Source organism: Empidonax traillii, unplaced genomic scaffold (genome assembly GCF_003031625.1).
Source record: "Empidonax traillii isolate 1590-97213 ecotype Southwest subspecies unplaced genomic scaffold, ASM303162v1 scaffold570:size522666, whole genome shotgun sequence".
In the NCBI taxonomy this organism is placed as follows: Eukaryota; Metazoa; Chordata; class Aves; order Passeriformes; family Tyrannidae; genus Empidonax; species Empidonax traillii.
The window spans coordinates 439,125-463,737 of record NW_020955763.1 but is presented as its reverse complement, the minus strand read 5'-3'; the positions used below and the strand labels follow the sequence as shown (position 1 = coordinate 463,737).

Below are 24,613 nucleotides of genomic sequence, written 5' to 3'. Positions count from 1 at the left end.
CCGGTTCTTCAGCCACCCTGAATTTGTTTTGCCATGTCCTTCTGTCAAAAAAAAAAAGGCACCTGTTTCCATAACCTTATATTTAATGTTTTTATGTTAATGCTGACATTCTTTATCTAAATCCAAATAATATGCATTGCCTTACTATTCTAAAGGAAAAATACTTATCTTGGATCTTAAATGCCTAACTGCATTTGATTAAACAAAGCTGCCTTAAAATAGACCCCAGAAGGAAAAGATCCAATTGTTGGCTTGTTAAATACCAAACTAAAACAAAACCCTGAGGAAATGAAGGGGTGGCTGTCGATGGTGTTACAGTTGCATAGGACTGATGGTAAGAAAAGTGGCACATGTCCAGAAGAGGCCCATGATACAGAGAGGAAACCTGGCTCACATGGAGAGTGGGATAAGCTACTGCAGAGACTGACCTGTATTTGCAAATGAAATTTAAGAGACAGATGTATATATATATATATGCTATAGTTTGAAGACTATTCATTAAATAATATGAAATAAAGTGAAGAAGAAAGTAATTACGACAACTCAAAACACTACTGTATTCTTTCTTTAGCTCCCTGAAGACTGCAGGTCTTTGTGTTTCAATGCATGAGCTACTGTTTGGCACATTTCCTGAACCACTTTGTCTATTCACTTCTTGCTAATGTGAAAGTGCCCAGACTCCCTGGAAAGGCAGCTTTGTTGGAAACCTTTCATTATCAAGGATTAGCTGTTTGGTAAACCTGTGTCCCCTTTAACAGTCTGATGGGAAGTGCCAACTAATGAAGGGCTCATTGTGGTGGTGTTGTGAGTGTGGGACTTGAGTCTGTTTTATTGCTCAGCTTGCAAACTAGGGTCTTTTGTGTTCCAAAGGTCTGAAGGGAAACTGAGTCATGGCCCTTGATTCTGCTGAAAACATGGGGTGAAAAATATGCTTTCCTTTCTCAGTACTCTTGCCATGTTTGTGGCCTAAAGGCTTCAGGTACCTGGGAATTTTGTAGATTTGTTACAGAATTCCATGTGTATCTTTGAACAGTGTTGTGTCAATGCCCAGGCACAGCTTACATGAAACTGCCATAGAATGTCAACATTATATGAAAAACTGAAATAAACAAACCATTAAGTGCCTTTATCACTTCATAGTGTAGATATAAAGCTGCCTGACAAAATCTGAACATCCTCATCCCACCCCTAGTCAGGTAGAAGGCATGGTAGACAAGCATAGGATTTACTTTTTCACTGATAACACTTCCATATGTGTTTTAAATTTCAAGAGAGATTTATTGAAATCCTTTATGAAAGTAATGGAGTGGAAATCCATTCTGTGTGAAAAGTGTTCCGGGACAACTTAAATCATTAAGAAATACAGCTGAAAATCATCATCAGGTCTGTGATGTCAAACAGGGTTCTTTTACCTCTACAATAAATCTCTCTCATTGAAACTCCCACGCCACTCACACACCCAGGGATGCCCAGTGCGTGCAAATACAAGGGAGCAAAGAAAGGCAGCCCTGTAAACCATCTGGGCAAGAAAACAAAGCCCCACCCACAGCCCCAGCCAGGCTTCATATGTTTGGGGAAAGGAGTGTGGAAGCGCACAGGGAATTGTTAAAGATCCCGAGACTGTTCAGCACCAATGCTGCTGGGTGGGGGGTCAGCAGGTCAGTGTGGAACTGCTCATGTTCCACTGAGAGGAGGACCCAAACACAGGGGTTGGATTTTGCTCTCCTCCTCTGTTACAGCTAATTAGACCAAGCACAGAGAGCGTTCCTACTGATCCAGGACGTGTGACACAAGTGGTTCCTGCCAAGGGGAAGCAGCTCTGGGTGAATGCCATTAGCTCTGTCTGGACAGGAAGGGCAGTCAGGTAACTCAAGGGGGTGTGTGTGTGATTGAGGGAGTCATTGAAGAGATGATGTTCTAACACAGGGTTTTGAAATCATTATCTGTCCTGCACTCAAAGGCTGCAAGGGCACTAATCATGCGTGTTAATGTGTGTGGTGGGAAGTGACTGCAGAGTGGCCAAGAACACAGAGGGTACTGCAGCCCACACCTCTCCCACTCCCTGAGCCCTGTCTGACCTCTTGGCTTCATGTGGCTCCCTCTGTCTGGTTGTGCAGGACTGTGTGAACATGTGGGGATGTGTTATTTTTTACTGGTGATCCTCAATACTTTTCCATCGTAGGCTTTTTCTGTCTCAAGGCTGAAGTGGCTTCATACCATTCAAAAAGGGAGGAGATGCAGTGCTATTTTTGTGTCTTTTTAGTGTAGATGTGTAAGTGGGTATAGGACACCAGTTCCTAGCACTGTTCAGGGCTTTGTGGTGGTGCAGAGGGACAGGGCACCATGAGGACACAGGATAGGAGCTGTGGCACTGCTGGTGACTGATGACAGCAGTGCAAACCAGACCCTCCCTCTCCAAAACTAAACACTCTCCTGCCTCTCTATTCTGGCAATCCTTATGTCCCCCAGTAAACAGGTACAATGTAACCCCCCCACTTCTAAGATGCCCCTAAGGTAAAAGACATGCTATATTCTTCCAACAGCCTGTGACTTGGCTAAGCAGGAGGAAGACTGGATGTGGGGTAATTTTGACAGACACAAATGTCATTCCCTCGATAAAACTCTGGCCCAAGCCTCTACTCCTGCTGCTGCAAAACCACAGGCACCAAAGCTGGTTGGGGTCTAAACCCCGGCAGTTTCTCCAGGAGCCCAGCACCTCTGGCAGCACCACTCTAGCTTGGCCTCACAAAGCTCTGCTGTCCCTGGGAAGGGAGCATCTGCTCAGAGTTTGGTCATCCTGATTTGGTCCCTCCTGGCTTAAATCACAAGTGAACCATCCACAACCCCTTTCCAGTGAAATGAAGCAGGGATGTGGAAGCCACCTGAGGCCCTCACCTGGCCTGTGCAGAGCACCGAGGTTTTCCTGCCTGGGACTGTTCTGCAGAACCTTCTTCCACCAGAGGGCAGCTGGGAAAAGGAATGTGATGGGCTTGCCTGGCTCAAGATGAGAGAGCAGCTAATTTGATGCTAATTATTATGGTTGTAATGTCCTCCCAAAGCAGATGCAATCCCCGTCAGCCATCTCCAATGGCGTTATGCTTAGGGAATGCTCCCCACAATAAAAGCAAAGGCAGTGTTCTTTCCAAATTACTCACAAGATCCAGAATCTGAGCTAGACACAATACAATTAGTTATTTGTGTTTCTGAATTAACAAAAGACTAAACTTTAAATATCCCATAATGCATCTGAACGATGTGTCTGCAATCAGTTTATCCCTGAGCTCCATCTGTTGCAGATGTGGCATGTGTTCTGCAGCCTAAGGTGGGAAGAGTAGAGGAATTCAACAGCTTTTTACAGAGAGCTCAGCACTGCATCTCCTCCCTTTATAAAAGGTGTGGAGCCACTTTGGTGAGACATAAAAAGCTTATGATGAAAAACTGTTGTAGGATCATAAGCAAAAATAAGTGATAGCTGCTACCTGGTGTATGTGGAGAATACAGGGAATGGAGCAAAACTACTTTTCTGAGTACTTGTTTTGCCTTTTCTTGTGATAAAAGAAGGAGCTACCCAGCTACCAGACTTGGGATCCATCTGTGCTAGCATATCCCACACTCCCTGTGACCATGGTGTGTGCTTCTACTGTTACAAGTTTCAGATAATCACTGAAGACTGAGACAAAAGATTCAGTGTTTTTCAAACAGAGACAAGTGGCAGCTCTGACCACCCCCTAATGACTAATCTCAGTCTAATTGTGGTTTTTGCTTTTCATACTTTCCCTTTTGCAGTTTCTTTCATTTGCTTTCCCTTTTGTTTATACTGTTACTTTCTATGGGAAGAGAGATTTACTCCTCTGTCTCACGTTGAGGCTGAATTCAGCTGAAGTCACTGAGGTCTCTACTGCACTAACAGCAGTTCTTTCTGTGGAAATAAATTGGACTTCAGAGAAGCTGGAGCTTAGGATGGTGCTTGCCATCGAAATATTATTTAAGGATGTTCTTATCTCATGTTGTAAACAAGAAACTCCAGCACTGTACTCATCTCTCACAAAGACAGCAAAACATTAGTTATGACCAGTTCCTCTCCCTTCAAAGGTATCACTCATGTTAAAGCTGACTGTTTGTTGTTATTTCCAAAGTTTTAATTAAGACTTTGTGGGGTATGTACTCTCAGAGCTGAAGAGATTGTGTTGCTTGTTGCCTTCTTTGGAGGTTTCCAATGGAAACTTCATGTTTTCATACACATGATCCCTTTTGGTTTGTGTGCCTGTGTCTGATGATCAGGACAAACACGGGAGAGAGTGGGACTGAATGTTATTTACAGATGACTGCAGGGAAATGGGAAGAGTGGAGGGATAAGAAGATAAAAGAAGGAGCAGTTAACCTCTAAGCCATGCAGAAGAAGTGAGGAACTGAGTTTTTGTGAGTTGTCAGAGCTGTAAACAGCAGAAACTTCTCTCCTCCTGGAAATCCATAGTGGTACACACATGAAACCACAATGGTTGGTTGCTGGCAGGGTGGCATGGGTTATGCAATTCCCCACCAGTGTGCCCTCAGTTCTCCATGGACACAGGGATGTAGAGCATTTTGGTGCCTAAAACAGTTGCTTCTTCCCTCTTCTTTGTAGCCTGAAAAATTATACAAAATAAACCAAATCTTGAGTGAGTTTTCTCCCTTCCTATGTGAGAGAAACGTGGAACTTGTGAAAATTAATTGCTGTTACATAATTAAAGACCGTACTCAAATACATCATCTCATACAAATCACCTTAATTCTGGTGATTTTTAATATTTGAGAGCCTGATTTTGCAACAAGAGTGATGTTCCTTTAGCTCTATTTTCTGCGAATAGTTTTCACTCAAGAAACCTTCTTTCCCCATGAGCAGATGGACTGCAAGCAGTAGTGCTGGTACCTCCTTGTTCCCTAAAGGTCAAATTGATTTTTTTCCCCTTCCTTCCTATATCTCTGCACAGGAGTGCCAAGGAAGTGCTGTAAGAAGGACTGCTGGAGAAACAGAGGAGAGCACTTGTGAGAAGACACGGTGCCACACTGAGGTGAGAGTTGCTTCTATTTGAGCTGGGAAGGTGCTTTCATTCATGATGTAGTCAGAAGGGCTCTGTCTCTGTGGGGATTGGAACTCATCGTCTGTGCTCTACCAGTTCAAAACAAATTCTGGCTTCTTTCAGTGGGAATTTTGAGCAACACAAGATAACACTCAGGAAAAAAATCTATTTCAATGTGATCCATAGCAGGTGCCCACTTTAAAAGTTGCCACTTCAGCTTCTGAAATTTCAGAACATCCCTTAATGGAAAGCTAATTTCGTAGCATAATGGTTCCATCAAGCTCTGCAATACCAGATACAGAATTATAAGTTCACTCACGTCTCTTATGTATATTGAATTGTCATAGAATTTTAATTATATGACACTACACTCAATATCATATACAGAGTAACAGAATTTAATGATTTATTTGAAGACAATGCAACCCAAAGGTGTTCAGGCCTTCCTAGGATTATCTCCCACATGTGTGCAGTAACTGCAGCTCAAAAGCTCAAAGCAGCAGTGGATTATTTTTTTCATGTTCATGAGCTATGGGGAACTAACTGTTGTTTGAATCTGTCAAACTATGAATTTCCAGAATTGGATCCTTTTTTTCATATTAAATGGAGCTGATCTTGGATAAGACAGTGTGTCAGACTTTGCACCTGAGCCCTGTTTGATGCTAGCTTTACTAGTGCACTTAATTAATTTTCCTGGTGTTATGTAGACCTGTTTTATAAAGGTTAATAATGCTTCCAGAGCACTCACACCTTGCAGTTTGATGTGTGTCCCTCCCCTGTCATAGGATGTGAGTGCCCTGCATTCTTTGTGTTTGCTGTTCCATTATGGAAGTTCAGGGAGGCACAATTATCCTTGGGGAAATAAATGCTGACGGGAGGTGCAACAGCTATGATAGGGCTTGTCTCTGCTCTGTCTTTTCACATAATTACTCTACTTAAAAGCTTGGTCTAGTGCCTCCCATTTTCCTTCTTCTCTTTCTCATTTACTACCTTTCCATTTTTCCCAAAGCCATAAAGTACCTCAGTTTCCATACGTGTATCAGTCCTGCTTTCTCTAATCTGGCTTTTGTCTCTCTGCTGCCAAAAGTGTGGCATGGAAACTTCATGGCTTCCTAGCTCTGAAGGATACTTACAAGAACATCTTATGTATTGTTCTTCTAATTTGAAATAAATGAACTTTATGGCAAACAAAATGAATGCGGTGATTTAAGTGGGACCATGAAAACCTCTGGCCAGGGAAGCTCCTTTCTGGCAGGGTCCCTTCCTTCCCAAGCCTGCCCGTGGAGGACTTCACACATCACTTGTTGCAAGTGTTTTCTCTGTAGCTCAAACTGACTCAGAAGGCAAATTGCTCTGTCTGGGGAGGAGGAGGTCAAAGGACTGCATCTGCATCTGTGTGTGGTTCCGTGGGAGAGGCTTAAGTTGAGAAGAAACCCAGTTTAGAACACAAGTAAAAATGAAAAATAGGCCTATTCACTGAATTCCAGGTAAGGTTAAGAGGAAAGGTTGCCAGCCAATGCTGTCAGTGGTCTGTTTGCCTGCTTATGCCCTTTCCTAGCAAGCAGAAATTTAAAGTGATTAATATGTAGTCTCTTTGTTTGAATGAAATTTAAACAGCAATCTTCTCTGTTGTTTTAATATATGTGAAATATTCTGCTAAACTCCGGAATTTCATGCTGCAGATGCATAAATGTATCCCCCTCCCTGTGTTCTCCTCACAAGAACATCAAACAACACCTTACACCTTTGAAAAGATGGAATGGTAAAACTGGTTTCATAGAGTTTCTGTCTGAGAGGACACCATTCTTCAAATATCCTGGATTTTAAACATTTCTGCTGCTCCCTGGGAAAATAAGTAGTAAAACAAGCTTGTGTGTATGTGAAACCAGTTACAGAAGTGAGTTGCCTACATATAAACAGTCTTAAAAGTGTGGGGTTTTTTCACGTAATGAAGCAATTTCTGTTTGCTTTTAACATGGAAGCTGATGACCCTTTCCTGTTGGAAAGGTGTGGCAGGTGTTTGGGAAGGTGGGGGACTCAGTGTTTCAGTGACTGAACAGCTTCAGGTCACTTCCTTTACCTGGTCTGGAACTTATCAGCAAGTTCAGATCTTACGAACACCATCGAGAATCCCTCGACCTCAAAAGGAATATTTGCATTTCTAACATCTCGAGAGTGGAGGAGGACATTGTTTCTGATGGCAGCTGCATATCATATTTAAAATCCTAACTGTTTCAGGAGTCCTCACCCCCATTTAGAAACAGAGGTCCTAAAAGTAAACAGTGAAATAACAGTTGAGATGATCAGCCACTTAGCAGAGACTTAAAAGCCTGTCTTTAGTGCTCCTGTTTCAAAATTTTGGTAGATGCTCACAGTCTCTACATATCCTTTCCTCACAAAATGAAATTATTTATTAATTCAAACCCACTGTGGACATTTAGGGCTTACCAAAGTTAGGGGTCATATGGAAACTTTGCTCTCATTGATGTTTAGGATGCCCTAAGCAAGCAAATTCTCCTGGGGTGATGTTAATTATCAGTGCAACCTATAGGAAAGTTGATGTTTCCTGAAACCATATCTGATATCCTCATACCCCTTCCACTGATTTGCAGGAAATGGAAGGCATGGGTTTCAGCAGCAGCTCAAAGATGAGATGTGCCACGTAGGCTTATGTCATACAGAAAAGGTTGGGGAGAAATCTAGATTGTTCTTCAATCCTCATTTTCCTAGTTGTTGTTCAGGTGGATATTACCAACAAAAGCTGGGATCCCTGGAAGAAGTAACACAAATGCTCTTACTTAAAATAAGACTTTCATGGAGTTAAAATCCATCTCGTGTGTGATTAGAACTGCTGGTAGCAGAATAAAAAACCATATAAAAAGCTGTGCTGGGGCTGCTGATATAAAAATGATCAGATTTTAGAAATGTGCTCCTCTAATGTTGCCTTCATTAGAAAACAGGGGCATTGAGTTGCTTCCTTGCAGACAGCACCTAAGTGAAGATACAATTGCTTGAAGATGTCAAACAAAAAAGCAGATTTAGGGCAAGGAAAGGGTTGTCCAAAGCTGAAATGGTTGTGTTTACTTGAGGAAGGGATCCCATCATTAGGGATTGGAAGTTATTCAATTCAGTGAGGTAGAGGACACAGTTATTTTCTATGTGGATGTACGACCTTGATCAATTAGCAAATCAGGAATCAGTTTCCCAGTTGGAAATGGAAGTATCTAGAACTCATTTAATCTGATTTATTTGACTTAGGTCAAATATATGAAAGCCTTTATTTTCTATCACACAGTGGGTCAGTTGCACAGTAGTTGGTAGAAGAGTTTTAAATATTATTATTATTTTAATAGCACACATAGTGCTGTGAAGAAAAGAAACAGTATGATACTTTACTGGTGTATGAATTGTCCTTGGAAGCGTAAAGTCAAGTCAACTTCTTTGTGGGAAAGATTGTTGGGGTGAACTTTTCCTAAAAACCAGAACATCTCTGATGAGAAAAAAAGGCATAAAATACTGTCAGACATTAATTTGCACTGAAAGAAAGATGGCAAATGGAGAACACAGCTAAAAGGAAATTGGCTTCTTTCCACGACACTCTATGGTTTTCACTGTCCTGGAGCTGTGCAACTGGTTTTCTGAGCATGAAGCAGATGGGACACAACAAGCTTAATCTTGTTTTTCTGGATGTTGGTGACTCACTTGAGCTTTAATATGTGTGATTTGAAGCCCACGATCAAACAGCAAGGACTGAGAGGACATGAGGAATGAAATACCCTGTTAAGCCAGCGGACAGTCCAGCAAGGTTTGATCCACAGCTGAGGGGCTGAGAAAACCAGCTCCTCTAATGTGGTATCTCAAGCAAGCTCATGGGTGTTTTCTTGCAACCTTTTTTCTGTGTCATAATGTGTTGGAAAGAACTGGTTTTGTGGCAAGGCAAGGGAGCATCTGGCAGGCAGTGAAATTGGTAGCTAACCCTCAGTGACTCAGAGGAAAGCTTTGTGTGCTGCCTTGATTTACTGCTAAATCACAGACAGTCAAGGTGGCTTTCAGTCCAATTACTAATGCCAGGCACACACAAACAACATAAAGCTTGGGATACAGTGACATCTTCCCAGTTTGAAACATTTCTATTTCTTGCCTGAACTGCACTTTGTGGGGCAGCATTCTCCCTTATCTCCACCTTCCCTGCTTTTACTGCTGATTGGAAAGAGATTTTTGCAGGTTACTTCTGCAAGGCAGGCCCAGTGCAGTGGACAGGAGCAGAAATAATGATCAAAACAAGCTTAGTGCTCACAGATGGGTGTGTGCAAGCTTGGACTTGCAAGTACTTAGAACTGCCTTGGTGCATAGGCAAAGGCAAGACAAAATATGCTCACTGTCTTATACACACACTGTGACAAATTTAGCCCCTTACTGTAAAAAAACCCTATTCTTCGTGAGATAACAGGGTTGAATTTGTTTTAATTATACCTTGAACTCTTTAAGGGATCTAAAGCATTCAATAGCAGTTTTGGCAAAAATAAAATTCAATGAATGTCCTAGACTTGGCCCATTTTAGAACATAGGTTTGCCAGATATTTAGCTTTTTTTTCCTAAGAAAGTGCTGCTGTTCAGGGTGTTTAGCCAGAGAGTCTCATCCCCTGTTTTTTTACTGGCATTGGTGTGTGGGTTCTTTGGGCTGTGCAGACAAAAGCCTGGACAACGTGAGTTCATTCAAGTGTGTGATGCTCTGCATCTCTGACTTCCTCCATTGCTGAGATCATCCAGATCCAGTTCTCCTCTCTTGAGATAATTCTTTTGCTTTTATCTCACTGTCAGTTTTTCACAGGTTTTCCATTTCTTGTCATGGAAAGTTGTTATGAAAAGTTCTCAGAATGACAATGCAATTATTGTAGCTCTTTTGGGAAGCCAAAAAATGAAAGGGTTTTCAGGTTGAAAAATTAATTTTGTTTGTTTGTTTGTTTGTTTTTATTATTCCAAACCTCTTTCCTGAGTTTCTCCTGAGCTCTTCAAGTGCAAGGACTCTGTTCTTGGAAATGTTTAGACACTCTAAATGGAATCCTCTTGTACATGTATCTCAGTGAGAATAATCAGTCAGTAAATTTAGCAAGTTACTGTATTGTTTTTATTCCCCTGCTGTGCTGAAATCCACCATTATTGTAGAAGTGCTTACCTCAAAGAACAGATGTGCTTATGGTGCCCTTTTCAATTCTCCCTTGCTGTTTGTTGGGACATCCTGCCATTTGGGCCTTTCTGGGCAGGATGAACATAGATCATCTCTTACTTTGTCTTACTGTTGAAGGGTGAGCAAATAGTTGGAGTTCCACAGCACCAAGAAGAAATAATAAATGTTTCTGGCCCTGTAAGTGTAACAATTGCCTCCATTCAAGGTGGTAAGGAAGGCTTTAGAAGCTTCCAGGTGTTGGGGGGGAGGTTAAAATTTTAAGTAGCCAGGTTTGTAGTTGTATACAGCCATCAGCGAACATTATTTTCTGGCAATTGCAGATGCCATGGGCAAGATTTTATCCCTCTCTTTTAAAGTCAGTGTGACAAGCCTGGATATTTGACCACTTGGTATGTCACTTGACCCATGACATATGAGAAAAATTACTATCCAAAATACCTCAGATGCATGAATCTGAAAAGATCTTGGTGTGAATAGACATGAGTAAGTACATGAGTTCTTATGATCACCCAAACTGTTTCTGTTCAGCCAAGCTTAACAATCTTTTACCAAACAGAAAACAATCTATATAAAACTCCACAATGCAAATAACTGGAAAAGCAGTGAATGCAGAGTGCAGGTTAGGAATGTCATTTTGTCTATTGCTTTGTGTTTGGTATTCAGCAAATGCAAATATCTGCAGGGCTTCAGCAGTCAGAATTAAGAATACAATGAGGAGGCCTTATGATCTGAGTAAAATGGAAGTGACAGTAAATGAAGACAAAACCAACAAAATTCTAACACTGCAAAAGCTGAGTCTATAGATGTCAGATGTTCTGGGACCACTGCATGCTCAGTGTGCAGCTCACCAGTTAAGGACTGAGTTTTGGCACTGTGATGAACATGCTATTCTGAAATGTGAGCAGGAACAGATGTTTCCATTTTCAGGTGACTCTTCTCGTCCAAGATCTCTCCACAGACATGCAGAGATGCTTCCATTTATCCCCCCGTTCATGATGTACCTGGAAGCACTACATGGCCAGCACACACCCCTCTGTACTAATCCCTGGGTCTAGCAGGAAGCAGCTCTTTGCTGAACTCACTGGGACTCTGATAAAGCCTTGCCTGACCTGCATGAGGGAGGGAGTGGCTACCCCTGACTCCTACCACCTCTGGAAAGCAGCACATGCTGAACCTTGTAAGGTGTGGAGAACTGTGAAGTATCACATGACTCTGCAAGACTTCCTTTAGTTATTAAAGCCCAAGACATTTCAGCTGGGATTTTGTGAAGAACTTTGATTTAATTTGGAAAACATTTCAATCGCTTACTATTTTGCAGTTTGGAGAAAGACCAAAAGCTAAAATTAGGAAGGCAATTAGATCAAAACCTTATTTTGCTTCCTCTAGTATGGAGACCAGGCTAGTGGTCTTTGCACCTGGATCAAGCTGGCAACTCTGAGTGTCTCTGTTCCTTCCATAGGGCTTCCATAACTATCCCACAGCAACAGCTCTCAGCTTGTTTTGGTTGGTACGTGCCCTGGCTGCTCTCAGCTGTCCTGAAAACTGGAGCTGTGCAGAAGCGGATCGATATCCCCAAGCTGGGCCTTTTGCAGAGATTATTCAAAGGTTCTCTATGCATTGCAGCTACAGCAGACACTGGCTATATCTCGGAGCTTTATCCACCTGGAATAAATCATAGCCATGAAAGTGCAACTGTCTGATACTGTCCTGATTTTCCCAGGGAAATCAGGCTGTGCTGAAGTGCATGTAGTCTCATATTTGCTATTATTGCAGCATCAGTATAGGCTCAAAAATATTGCAGCTCTACTGGTACGTAAGGCAGGCCAGGATTACAAAGACTGAGGAGAGGCCTGAGGCATCTTTTTAACAGATCTGCTCAGATTTCTAGGTTTCTTCTAACATGAGTGTGTCCCAGAGAGGAAATAGAGGAAGATTGAAATTCCTGCTGGGATGGAAGATTACCAGCACTTATATGGTTATGATTCCACACATGCATTGCTTGTTAATACTCCCAGTGCATATGGACTTCTGCAGTGCCCAACCACGTCACTCCAGTGAATGTACAAATGCTTTAAGGCACAGCAGGCAGAAAATCAGCAGCAGAGATGCACCTCCAAACCCAGCTATGTTCCCCATTAAGAAATACATTGCAAGTCTGTGGTGCTGATTAGGGGCTAAGGGGGATTTCTTAGGGATTAATTTAATAGGTACTAGCTGCAGAGTCAATACACACACAGTTAATCCTTGGAACACATACTAAATATGTGATGGTGACTTGGAGCAGTTCAAAGGTAAAAAGCATGAGGTTTTGGAGCCTGAGCAAGAGATCCCAGATGGTCTGGTGCAGTGTCAGTTCTGCAGCTGTAACTGTAGTTGTTCGGTGTAATCCGTTAACAGAGCTACAATTTTGTTTTACAAATCCATTAACTTGATGCTGAGTACAGAGCTGAGGAACTGGTGGATACTGAGAGCAAGGTTGGCAGGTGGACTGTGAGCTTCACCCTCCCTGCTGGCTGCACACTGCAGTTCAAGCCTGCAGCAGCCTCTGTTGTTCCAGCTCTATTTTCCTGTCTTCTGCCTCAGACACTGGCACTGAACTGGGAGAATAACAGTCCTGTCACATGAACTAATGAGGGTTGCTTGGGACTGTTCTGCTGCCTGACCAGTTCAGGATTCTAAAATACTCACACTAGTGTGATCTGGGGGGCTTCTGGCACATGCCCCCGGAGGTGCTATTTGTAGTATGACTCAAATGCCAGGTCATGGCTTGCCTAACAACTGGTTGTTGCTGGAAGGAATTAGTACTAGAACTATGTGTCTTTAACTCTTGCCAAGTGCCATGCCATGCTAGTAAAGAGATGAGTATTCCTTGTTTTCATCTGATACTTTCTCCCTTGTATTGGACCATTTGTGCCTGGGGAGTTTGCAGGCAAAGAGCTTTTGGTAGAGACTGAGCAACACCTGGATTTTCCAGTAATTGCCAATGGCAATCAGCAAAATTGCAACCAAGAGGTGGGGTGTGCCCAGTTCTTAGACACCTACCTAGTTCTGTAGAAGGGTGGAAATATGTATCACCTGGTTTCTATGTTAATAGAACAAATTGCTGAGTTCTCTCCTATAGGAAAAACTGCTTGCAAGGCAAGGTTTTAAAGGTATCTGTGAAAAAATGACCTGAATCTATCACAAGGAAGTAAAAACCAGAAAAGTCAGAAAGTTATATATATGGTGCAATACTGCAGGAAAAACAGATGCAAGAGGGCAGCCACAGTGAATAGAATTTTAGTATAGGAACTGTATAGTGTGATTTCCTGGAAGAAGGATTGCTGCCAGACCAATGAAGCAGGAAAGCAAGTTGGTCATCAGTTGGTACTAAAAGAATACAGAGGAATATTATCTCTGGCTATACAACACTTTGTGCTTAGAGGCTCAAGGTTTGGTCTGCATTTATATTTTCCACTGTAAAGTGTAGCAATATATGGCAGTAATGGCATGCTTGTCTCTGGCTATACAATCTATTGTGTATTGTGTAGTTATTATCTCTCTATGCATGATCTAATTACTTGTGCTACAAGTGAAGGCACACTAATGCTAACAACACCTTGCTTGAAAATATTGGTGAAGAGGAACAGCATTTTTATGTTAATCAAAGGAATAATTGCACCAAGAGTACAAGTACTTGGGGGTTTTTTCTCAGTTTTGAAGTAGTTCTTGACTGAAGAACTGGCCCCATTTTAAATAACTAACCTTGTGATTTCACCCACTTGAGAAGAAAGCTCTAGACTTACTTGCTCCACACTGATCAGCTGTGGGATCTCATCAGAGAGGGAGCAGCTTGTGGGAATTTCTCTGTTGTGTGTGCACTGTGTATTCCTGGAATGGTTGCCAAAGAGCTTTTCCTACAGACAAACCTCTCCATGAAGTACTTTGCCTCTGCCCCACTCATCAAACTTTCTGGATTGGAAATCTGAATGTCATGAGTCCTTGAAATAGTAACATTGTCCTAACCAGAATATGTGACTTCATAAAAGAGCATTGTCTTATTCCCTGTCTTATCAAATCTCCCTAAAGGCTTCCTTTGATCAGTTCCAGTACAGTGTGGCCCTCAAAGTGGGACAAGGACTCTGACCTGAAAGCGATGTTTCAGTAGCATGGATATTGGCTGTTTTAATTTTCAGACTGCTGGTTTATGCCTCTTTCTGTCCCAGCCCCAATGACATTTTAGCTTTAGCACTGATGCTGCTGTCACTGCATCTCACCTCACTGCAGGGGCCAGCACTTCCTGTGCATCTGGGGGGTGCAAAGATGTGGAAATGGATTTAATGTCCAGTGTAGGGTACATTTACAGTGATGGCTTGGATTATCCTCTGCATCACAGTAATACTTCCAACCACGTAGAGGAGGTTTTAATGGCAAACTTGAATCTGACATGATCGGATATAATCTTAAAACTTTGAGACAGTTATAGCCTTAAAACTTTGAGGCAGTTGTCATGAATTCTTGAATAAGTTTAAGAATAAAAATAGTGGAACTCTGCTTCATTATGCCCTGTCATTTTCCTCATCTGCATGTGATAACACCCCTCTGCTATCCACCTGGCTTGGAGATTGTGGAGAATAGTGGGTGGAGAAGCCAGTCATGCTGCATCTAACTAGCTGACTACCAGCAGGACTTCTCTCCAATCACATAAGCCTATTTCTACACTGCATTCAAGTTTCTATTTCTTTGACATGTTCAGAGAATATTTGAGAACAGAATTGCAGTTTGGGACCTCATTACTCCCACTCTGGACTTTCTCTGGACCTAGTTAATTCTTTCTAGAAATTCTGTTTGAAATTCTTTTCACTGGCTTTATCGGGGTCAAAGGCAACTATTGCCCAGGGATTTTTTTAGCTCTTATCTGAACGGAATTTTTAAACTATCATGAATAAGACATTTTCTAAACGCAGAGTAAGAGCTCCCTGTTGAACTAAGCAACCAGGCATCTAACCCTGTGTTCCCTGTGCCTCTAGTTTTGAAAAGAACCTTGGAGGTGTAACCAGCCCAGAGTTAGCCTTGCAGGACTCATAGCAAGGCTTCTGGGTTACAGAACAAATTCCAAGCAGGGTTTTATCCGTGACTTTTGCTGCTAAGATTTTCTTTGTTATTTTTCTTTAGAAACTTGTAATTAAAATCAGCTGTTAATCTGTCCTGTCATATGAAACACAGCCTGAGAAGTTGTAAGTTAGTAGCTGATGTCCATAAGTAGTGGGATTTTGTTGGGCATTGCTGGCCAGTGTTGGTGTCCAGGGATTTCTGGCTTAGCAGCATGAATGTTTACCCAGCTGAGAGCTGAGGCTGTGGCAAAGCAGAAATACCCATCTCAGCTCCAGAAAGTGCTGCTCCCCATTATAAGCCCAGAATCTCTTACCTTCCATGAAGACAGAAAACTTAAATGCTTTGATTACAGGAAGGAAATTCGGAAGGATTTGAACAGTACTTGAACCAACATGTAAGGCTGCATCAAGAGGTATATTTTTATGAGAATGGTAATCAAGTGAACTGCCCAAGGGCAAATAAGCAATTACAGTGGAGATGAAAGTGTCTGACATGATCAGAATACCTGTTTGGTCACTTAAGACATCATGTGCAGACACTGAGAGATGGCTGCCTGCAGCGTGGCTCTTACTGCCCGGGTTGGGCTGACAGCTTAAGGTCTTTACTCTCAGAGCTTTTGGTTTCAAATTGCAGTGTTTCAAAATCTGAGTCTAGGGACACAACATAATGTTCCACTGGGCCATATTCAGTGTCTTATTTAATGGAGTGTGGTTATATCTTTACTGACATGAAAACAATGACATCTTTAGGCTCTGTAGGCAGAGGGGAAGACAATATAGAGCACAATTGTTGTTCCTTGAAGGAATCTACACAGGACATGGTGCTCTCAGAAGAGGCAAGAAGGCAGCCCCAGTCTCCATCCTAATTTTAAGCTCTGCACTATGCACACAAGAATTCTCCTGTTTGACCTTTGCAGCCATAAATCTGGAATGACATCAACATATTTTCCAACATTTAGTTGGTTTGGAAGCCAACATGATACAACCTAGATAATACTCGATTATGTCAAGCTAACCCTAGTGAATGGTACATAAAGTTGAAATCATGGTGAAGAACAGCCTTCCACTGGTCCAGCAGTAGAGTTTCAGTGCCACTGGTCTGCCTTAAGAGAATCTTGGTCTAAGTGTTCTGCAAGGGTTTGGTACCTAACTTTAGCCAGGTACTTCTGGTTCAGGCACCTCGTGGTGCTGCTCAGCTGAAATCAGTGTCACTTTAAACAGTAACTTTTGACTGTGGTGGTAAAAGGCAAAAAGGATATTTTGTTCTATGAGTCAGTGATAGTTTTCAGCTGCTGTTCTTTATAAAGCAGAAAAGGCATGTGGATTTAGATAGTGTATCAGTAAGAAAAACGTCAACAGTGGCTGGCCTTGGGCACTTGAGGATTAACAGCTCTCTGACTGTCCCAAAGAGAATAAATCCTTGTTGACCAAATGAAACCTCAGTATCATGCACTGAAAAAACGAATACCACAGTTTTGCAAGTGAAGTTTATGTTAAGTGATAAACTCCTCACTCTGAAAATAGACTTGATAGTAGGGAGCTCCTGGGAACTGATTGTTTGCTTTAAAGGGGAGGGGATAAAACTGTGAAAGGTTAGCTGTGAAAAAAAGATGGCCTGTCAGCAGTAGGCTGATGTTGTAGAAAATGCAAAAATTTTGGGCATCAGAAAGCATTCTATAGATTTACAAATCTTAAGTCAAGGACTTCAAGAAATGTAGGATTGAGGAGGAAAGGAGATCTTTTAAATGTTTGCAGATGTCATAGCAGAATAAATGAAGTTGCAGATTATCTCTAAGGTCTGTGTGTAGTCACAGTATATGGTGGTGGGTTTGTTCCCCGCAATGTTGATGTTCACTCCTTCATTCCCTGACTTCTCCACCTTTCCCCTGATTGGGAATGGGAAGCTGTGTCTGGCACAGGGTACACCCCTCCCCTCACAGAGCCCTCTCCCTGTGCTGTGACAGGGCACCTGGCCTGGCCTGGCCTGTATTTTTCAGGACTGTAGAAAAACTTGGGTAGCTCCATAATGATTGCTGAGGTGCAGCCTCGCCTGGACCTGGTTGCTAGAAAGTGTACTGCAATTTTTCTGAAGCTTTGAACAGCAGAGTTCTCAGCAAGAGAAGCCTTGTCTTCAAGGAATTGCAGATTGAGGGAATACTGTGCAATTTGCACATCCTGTGTGGTGAAGTGAACCAGCCCAAGAAATGCATCTGTCAGAGGGAAGGATCTCAGTTGATCTACAGAAGAAATGTCCTCATTTCCAACTCAGGAACAAGTAAAGCGTGAAAGAACAGTCAGTGATGGGCAGTTGAGCTTTAACCTTAATTTCAGAAAAGATAAGCAACTGAAAGGGGAGTCAAGTCCTTGGGGCAACCCCCCTGGCCAGTGGCAATGACCTGCTTTGGTACGTTGTTTGCAACAGAGACATTTCTCTAGAAATCAGAAACACTTGCAGGTAAAAATCAGCCACCTAAATCTGGCTTGTCACATACATAGGCTGATTCTTATTAAAAATCTCTTAATTCATACATGAATAAAGCTTTATTTTCCTTTTCCTTTGTGAAAACTAAATGCGAAGTCACTGCAGAGCTGGACTTGTCTTAGTGGGCATTTCCTTCTGCTCAGAGTCTGAGCCAGGGCTCAGGCAAAGAATGCTTCAGCTGAACCTTGTGAGCACAGCCACAGGAGAGGCATGCAGGAAATAGAAGTCTGCCTGCCACTTGTTGAATAAGCAGGGTTTAAAAGTGTGATGGTAATTTCAGAATAAATCATTAAAAGGAATCCTTCTAAATACTTTAAACTTCGAAGTTAACAAATAAAAGCGATGAAAAATCACAAGCCAGACACATTTCCCTCCAAGGAGTTTTTTTAAAAAACTAACATTAGATTTTTAATTATTTTGAGGCTTGTTTTGAATTTTTATCTGCAGTTTCCCCCTCCAAGTTGTGGTTCAAAAGTTTAATTTAAAAGAGTGCTGTATGTCTAGTATATTGACATGTGTTTGTATTTTTGAACTAAGATCTAGGGTAAACCACTCTTTTTATCCATAAAATCAAAAGAGGTAGCAATATTGTCGTTTGTCAGATGAAACAACAGACAACATTGCATTTGTGCCTTGTATTGCAATTTAGAAATGACTGGCCTGGTTTCTAACAAGTGAGGTGTGCCCTTCCCTGTGACTGCATGTGCTTAACACATGCAGTTCCCACAATGGAGGGGAAATTGTGGACGTGGTCAAATACAGCTTCCTGCTGCAAAGTCTGTGATTTGTTCATGAACGGCTGATTTAGGTGTGCTACCAAAACACCAACGTTTCTGTTTGCTATGGATTAATCAGAGGAACAGCTGCTGGATTTGTAGTATGTATGGCAAATCCAGAGCAAGTGGGGATCCTGTAGGTTTAGTGTCCAACTGGTGTTAGTCTTGGGTGAGTGCTGGGCCCTCAGCCACTCTGGGGGATCGTGTCCCTCCTCCCACCTTGTCATGCTGTGGGCACTGCATGTCCATCTGCTTTTTGCCCCTGTGCCAGCAGTGTGGAGCATCAGAAGCTACTTTGGAGCACCTTCCTAAAACATCTCTTCCTGGTGGAAAGGTTTTAATAGTGGGCAGTTCGAGTAGTTCACATATAAATGATAGCTAGGTTAAAAAAATAAGTGAAAGAGTATATTATCAGGCTCTGCTTGACAGTTGCTGTAATGCAGAGTGATCCCCCCCTGAGAACTTACTTGCCCTCTGTAGTTGTCTTTAATTGCAAGTGCACTGTGAGCAGATTGCATGTAACTCTCAGTCCTGGCCTCTCAGTGTGGATAGATTCTTTACTATGGGGCAGAAGTTGCATCTCTGTGTTGCCGAATGTTACTGAAGCACAGGTAAACTTCAAGGGACTTTAATGTTAAGTGAGGAAAAAGAAGAAACTGAAATTACATTTACTCTTCTGCACTTCAAACGACTTGTTCTGCAATTTTCCCTTCCCTTTAAAGACAGTAACCAGAAAGCTCCCAGCGTGGGAGCCTTTGCTTTTAAAGGCTGCAGCAAGCGTAGCACTCCCTGGTTGAACTTGCAGTTGGCAAAAGCAAAAGCTGGGGGGGATGTACGGGAACATGTGCTGTCCTTTGTAGTTCCAGTTCTTTTAGAAGCACTCACAAATAGCTTTAGTTTCTTTAGCAAATACAATGGCATCATTCTGGGCATGCCTAGTGGAAGTGTTCTGGGGCTTGTAAACTGTGAACAAACCTGTTTGCATTGCTGCACTGTACAGCAGCACAGATAAGCCCTAATTGTTATGCAACTCCTTAGCATAAGCTCCTGGCATGGCTCATATGCTTCCCTTGTACTAAGACCGTCCAAAATAGCAACAAGAAAGCATGTAACTAAAGACACAGCAGGAGTGTGGAATTCACCCAGGCCTTGGATGTGCTAAAGACTGAACAATTCTTCATTTTAAATCTTCCAAAATGCTAAGCATAATGTATTTTCTCCGGAGCTTCTTCAAGGTAAGCAATTTCAAACTTTTCCTGTTTGTTTGGTTTGGTTTTGTTTTGACAAGAGAGAAACTTAGATTTGAAGTCTTTTACAGGAGTGTAGAAAGTAGCTTTCTTGAGAACTGATGCCCAGTAAGTCCGTGCACTCACCAGGTTTACAATTTGCTTTGCTGTGTTAACATTTAATTTGTAGAAAGGGTTTATTTTCAGCTACAGTAAAAAAAGAAACACTTGCTGTGGATTTATGTTGAGAGATCCTCATATGATGAAACCCATAAAATTTATGGTTTAAACTACATCCATCAACAGGGAGTTGGTAGCTGTGAAAGATGCATTTTATGAGACAAAACCAAATTTTAACTCCTCATTTTATTGTGATTTTCTGAAGTGTTTGTTCTGTTTTAAACATGCCAAAACGACCGACTGAACACTACCATCACTGAAAACATTTTAGACATGAAATAAATTACAAAATATTGCCAGTAGGCATAAGTTTGTATTTCATATGAATTGGATGGCTGTGTACCTCTCTCTGGGGACAGTTTCATTTTCTGTGAGTGTAACTCCAGTTTTATGAGAGAGTTCCTGCTGCTGCTGCTGCTGCTGCCGGGCTGGAATAGCTGAGTGTGAGATCCAAGTGCCAGCTGTGGCTGTCACCCTGCTCAGAGCTGTGGCACAGCCGAGCTGCAGCTGGAGCGTGGGCTGCAGCTTTCCTTGGAAGGGCGCGTTGTGAAATGTGGAGATGATTCGGGGAAGTGCGGGTCAAAGGAAATGAAAGTTTAATCGGATTAAAGAATATTGGATTATTCCATGATCTAAAATGTTAGAATTTGGAGCTCAACAGAGAATTAAGCTAACTTAGAAGAAAAATACTGAAGGAATAGAATAACTGTGACCAGCTGAATTCCAGCTTCCCATTGTGTTGTCACTTACTCATTTTCATGCCAAACTGCTTCTTGATAAATTGTGCTGCAGGACTGCAGCTCCAGTGTAAAGCCAGCAGTAAATCTCAACACTCTCTGTGGAGACCAACTACTGTTGGAAATAAATATGAGAAGAAGTTTCATTTCGGTCCTAGAACATGTAGCTACAATTAGCACCTGCAGCCTATGATGGTTCATAGGAAACTGGTAGCACTTCTAAGCAGCTGGACCTCATTTTTGGCAGCCTTCCCTAGGAGCATTTTATAGAGCAGGTCTTAAAAATTGCCTACATTTGGGTTGAAAATACCTACTGAGTTTTTTCTTAGTTACCTTTTTGCTCTAAACACTGCATTCTTTGGGAGGTGAAGGAGAGGGACAGGAATAATACAAAGGGAAGGTTTTTCTCCGTTACTGGGATATGGGGATCGACTCATCATACTTGCATAGTTGCTGTTTCATCACATGACAATCCTTAACTTTAAAATATCTCAGCATAAAACCTGCTGCTAAAGTGTATGTAAATATCTGACTTTAACGTGGGAGAGTATATACTTCTCTGTACTTACAAGAGCGTATTTTTGCATAAAGATCAGTCATTTACAACAGCATTGAGAAAATAGTGTTTGAGAAAAACAGGACTGAGTAGAACTGGTAACTGTCAACTGTGTTGTGGTGATTACTGGTTTTGTTCTGAATAAATGTAATGGAACAGCTTTGTGCCATCTTTCTTGGTTTCGGTTTGAGATTGGCAAAGGCCAGTTCATGTCTATGAGCTTCATTCTGCATTCATTGACTGAAATCTAGCAGTCAGCTGAGTCGGTCAAACTGTGTCTGAAATGGAGGAAAAATTAAGACTGTTTTAATGACAGTTTCTTCATTGTTTTCTGATGAGTTTTCTTGGAATGGAAAGCTCTTAATTGAAAGCTGGCCAGAACACAGCATATCTAGAACTGTGTTTTACAGGTCCAGTGCACCATGCTGCACTCTGACACTCTTCTGATTTGGATCGTGCTAGAATGAGTCAAACAGCTTGAAACGCAGTCTCAGGTCTTAGCTGTGTTTCTCATTTGGATTTTAGCTACTGAAATCCCCATATCCACACCTGGGAACTTTCAAAGTTCTGACTGAAAAGAAGAAGTAACCTGGGCCAAGCAGCTGATACAACTGCTCTCAGTTTTGGGATAAATGCTGCTATGGGAGAGTTACTGTGATGCTTCTTGTCCTTCTCTAGAAGTTGCATTGGCACCTCTGCTGATGGAAGGAGCAGGAGGAATTGGAAATAGGATAAACCTGTAAATAAAAGAAATAAATAGCATAAACCCTCTAGAGCTGGAGGCAGGACTGTGGGGCAGAGTTGGTAGGGGAGAGTTTGGGCCCTTCCACCTGCCCCCATCTGTGTCTGGTTCAAGGCTTTCCTGAGTTTTCAATGCTCGGCTGTGCAGTGGTATCATGGTGTCTTTCAAATTGCATGCACTTCTGATATTAGGAAGATGTGTCAGCAGAGATAGCCTGTTATATCTTGGACAATCAAGATATTTGCCTCCCATAATAATAGATTTAAAGGCTTAGTATTTTTATCTCTGGTTCCGCCTAGAGAAATGGAAATTGATATTGGGTTTGTTATGGGTGCCCAACTGCATGGGTCTGAGCTGCTGGGTTTTCCCACTAATTTAAGTAATTCTCTAATTTAAATATTCTGCATGACAGTTCACTTGGTGTGAAAATATTTGGTTGTCACCAAAAATGTGCAGAAATCAAAGTGTATCTCCTTATTAAATGAAAAACCATATAAATGGCCCAGATGAGCCATACTTAGTTGTTTTTTGAGAAGTGGGACAGCAAAGTTTATGAAAGTATTGTATTGTTTTCCGTAATTTCAAAGCCAGAAAATACTGATTAATACTGCTGTGTTTTATAATGATGGCTACAATAGGAATCATGCTTATGGCATGGAGCACTTCAAAACAGGCAGCCTGTTGCAGTCATGTTCAATTCCTGTCTAATGCCACTGGTACAGCAGTAAACAAGGCACTATGCAGATTTGCCACTAATACCTTTAATGCCTCTAAAATAGTACACCTATTGTTCTCTCTGAACCAAAGCTCCAGGCCACTAATACCAGCTCAACAGTTCCTGGCCACTTTAAAAAGCCAGTGTGTGCCTGAGCAGGGGTGGCTGCCATGCCAGTTGCAGACAGATTTTAGGAGCCCTGCTGCTGTTGTCAGAGGAAGCTGTACTGCACAGCTCTGGAACATCCCAAATTTGTATCAGACTCAGTGGTCAAAGTGTTGTACATTCCTCTCTCTCTCCTTGGCCACGAGTTTAATTTAATTCTGCTCAGGAATCTGTGTCATCTGCCTGGTTGGATTTGCAGCCCGTCCAGCTTTGATTTTGGACCTGAAACAAACTTTGCTGGTTTTCTCTTTAATCAACGTGCCAAGCTTGCATTTACACAATCAAACTGAAGATTTTGTTCACAATATATGTGTTTGATGGATTTCTGTTCGGATTTAAGAAATCGAACACCACATGTGTAGTAGTTTTAGGTCTGGCATGTGTTTCACTTGATATTCACCTATCCTGAAAGCATAGGTTCCCCCTAAACTTGGTGATTTAGTTCCCTTTTTATGGCCATAAGTCCTTTTGCAGGGCTAATCTTTATTAGTCTCAGTCTTGGCATCTCTAAGATACCTGTGAAATGCGCACTTAAATCATGTCTGGTTATTCTGCCCTCAGGGTCAACTCCTTTTTCCCTTCTAGTGAAAGAGCGGAGATTTCTAAACAAAGTTCTGATTTTCAGGTGGATCTGTGCCAGACATTTAACAGGGGCAGGGACCCTGCTGAAAATCAGCAAGTTTCTCATTGAAAATGTACCTTGTTATCTGCAGCAGCCTTGGTTCGGTTGTGTGCAGTTGTAACATTGCAGCTGCGTGGGGCTGTGCCTTCACTGTAACATATTTGGCTTAAGAATGACTGTGGATGTTGCAGGTTCTGCCTAAAACTTAGGAAGGGCTGTAACGTGGAGCTGTTCTAAACACGTGGTTATCATTTGTTTGCCATCTAATCTGTATGGTGTGGTGTAGGAATGTGATCTTTCGGCGTGCTCAGCTGTCAGGCAGGCAGATGCCACGCAGGTTCCTAACGGTGCCCTGACCTTTTGGCGTGTGGAGCTTCCAGTCTCCTGGCTGGAGAGGTCGTCCTGTACTGTGGGATTTCTGTGCACCGATGCTGCAGCTTTCTAAATAGCTACAAAAACTGTAAAGAACAAACAGAACATTTCAGGGCTGGGTGGGAACTGCTTTCCTGCAAGACTGGCTGAAGAAGACTGTCGGTGTTGAGCTAATGGACTTCTTGTAGCATAAATTAAACAGAGCCAGCACAGAGCTGGAGCTGAAATCCCAGAACATCAGCTTAGATCTTATGGTAACGCCTATAGCAACTCATACTACCTGAGTAACAACCCTTCAAGTAATACCAGAATACACACCTCTTCATTAAAAACTTAAAAAGGGTTGCTAATGTCTCATTTAATATGCAAAACAACAAATTTGTATGGTTGCATATACGGTTGTAGGAACCCCTGGGTTATATAGACGTATAGAATGGCAGTCAAGGCACTGAATATTTGTTCTTGCAAAAATGCCTTTAAAAAGACAGCTATCTTAGGAGCATTAATTCACACAGAAAATGCCTCTGGGAAGGTCTTGCTTTCAGGGGGACTGAAGCAGCTGTAGACGAATACTTTTCAGCTGAGGTAACCATGAACTCTCAATTTTGTCTAAAGAAAGTAGAATGCTTTGACTGAAGTGTGTTTTCCACTGAGACAGGCAATAGGATGGCCAGAGTTAAATTTTCTAATAATAGCTTT

General features: G+C 42.0%; 1 protein-coding gene across 1 annotated transcript in view; it reads left to right on the top strand.

Annotated features, from left to right (window-relative positions):
- LOC114064689 overlaps positions 1–24,613 on the top strand; it is a 94,932-nt gene that overhangs the window by 19,871 nt on the left and 50,448 nt on the right. The window contains exons 3-4 of the mRNA XM_027897951.1: positions 1,740–1,823; positions 4,971–5,051. The gene's annotated coding sequence lies outside the window, so the exon portion shown is untranslated. The remainder of the gene's footprint in view (positions 1–1,739; positions 1,824–4,970; positions 5,052–24,613) is intronic.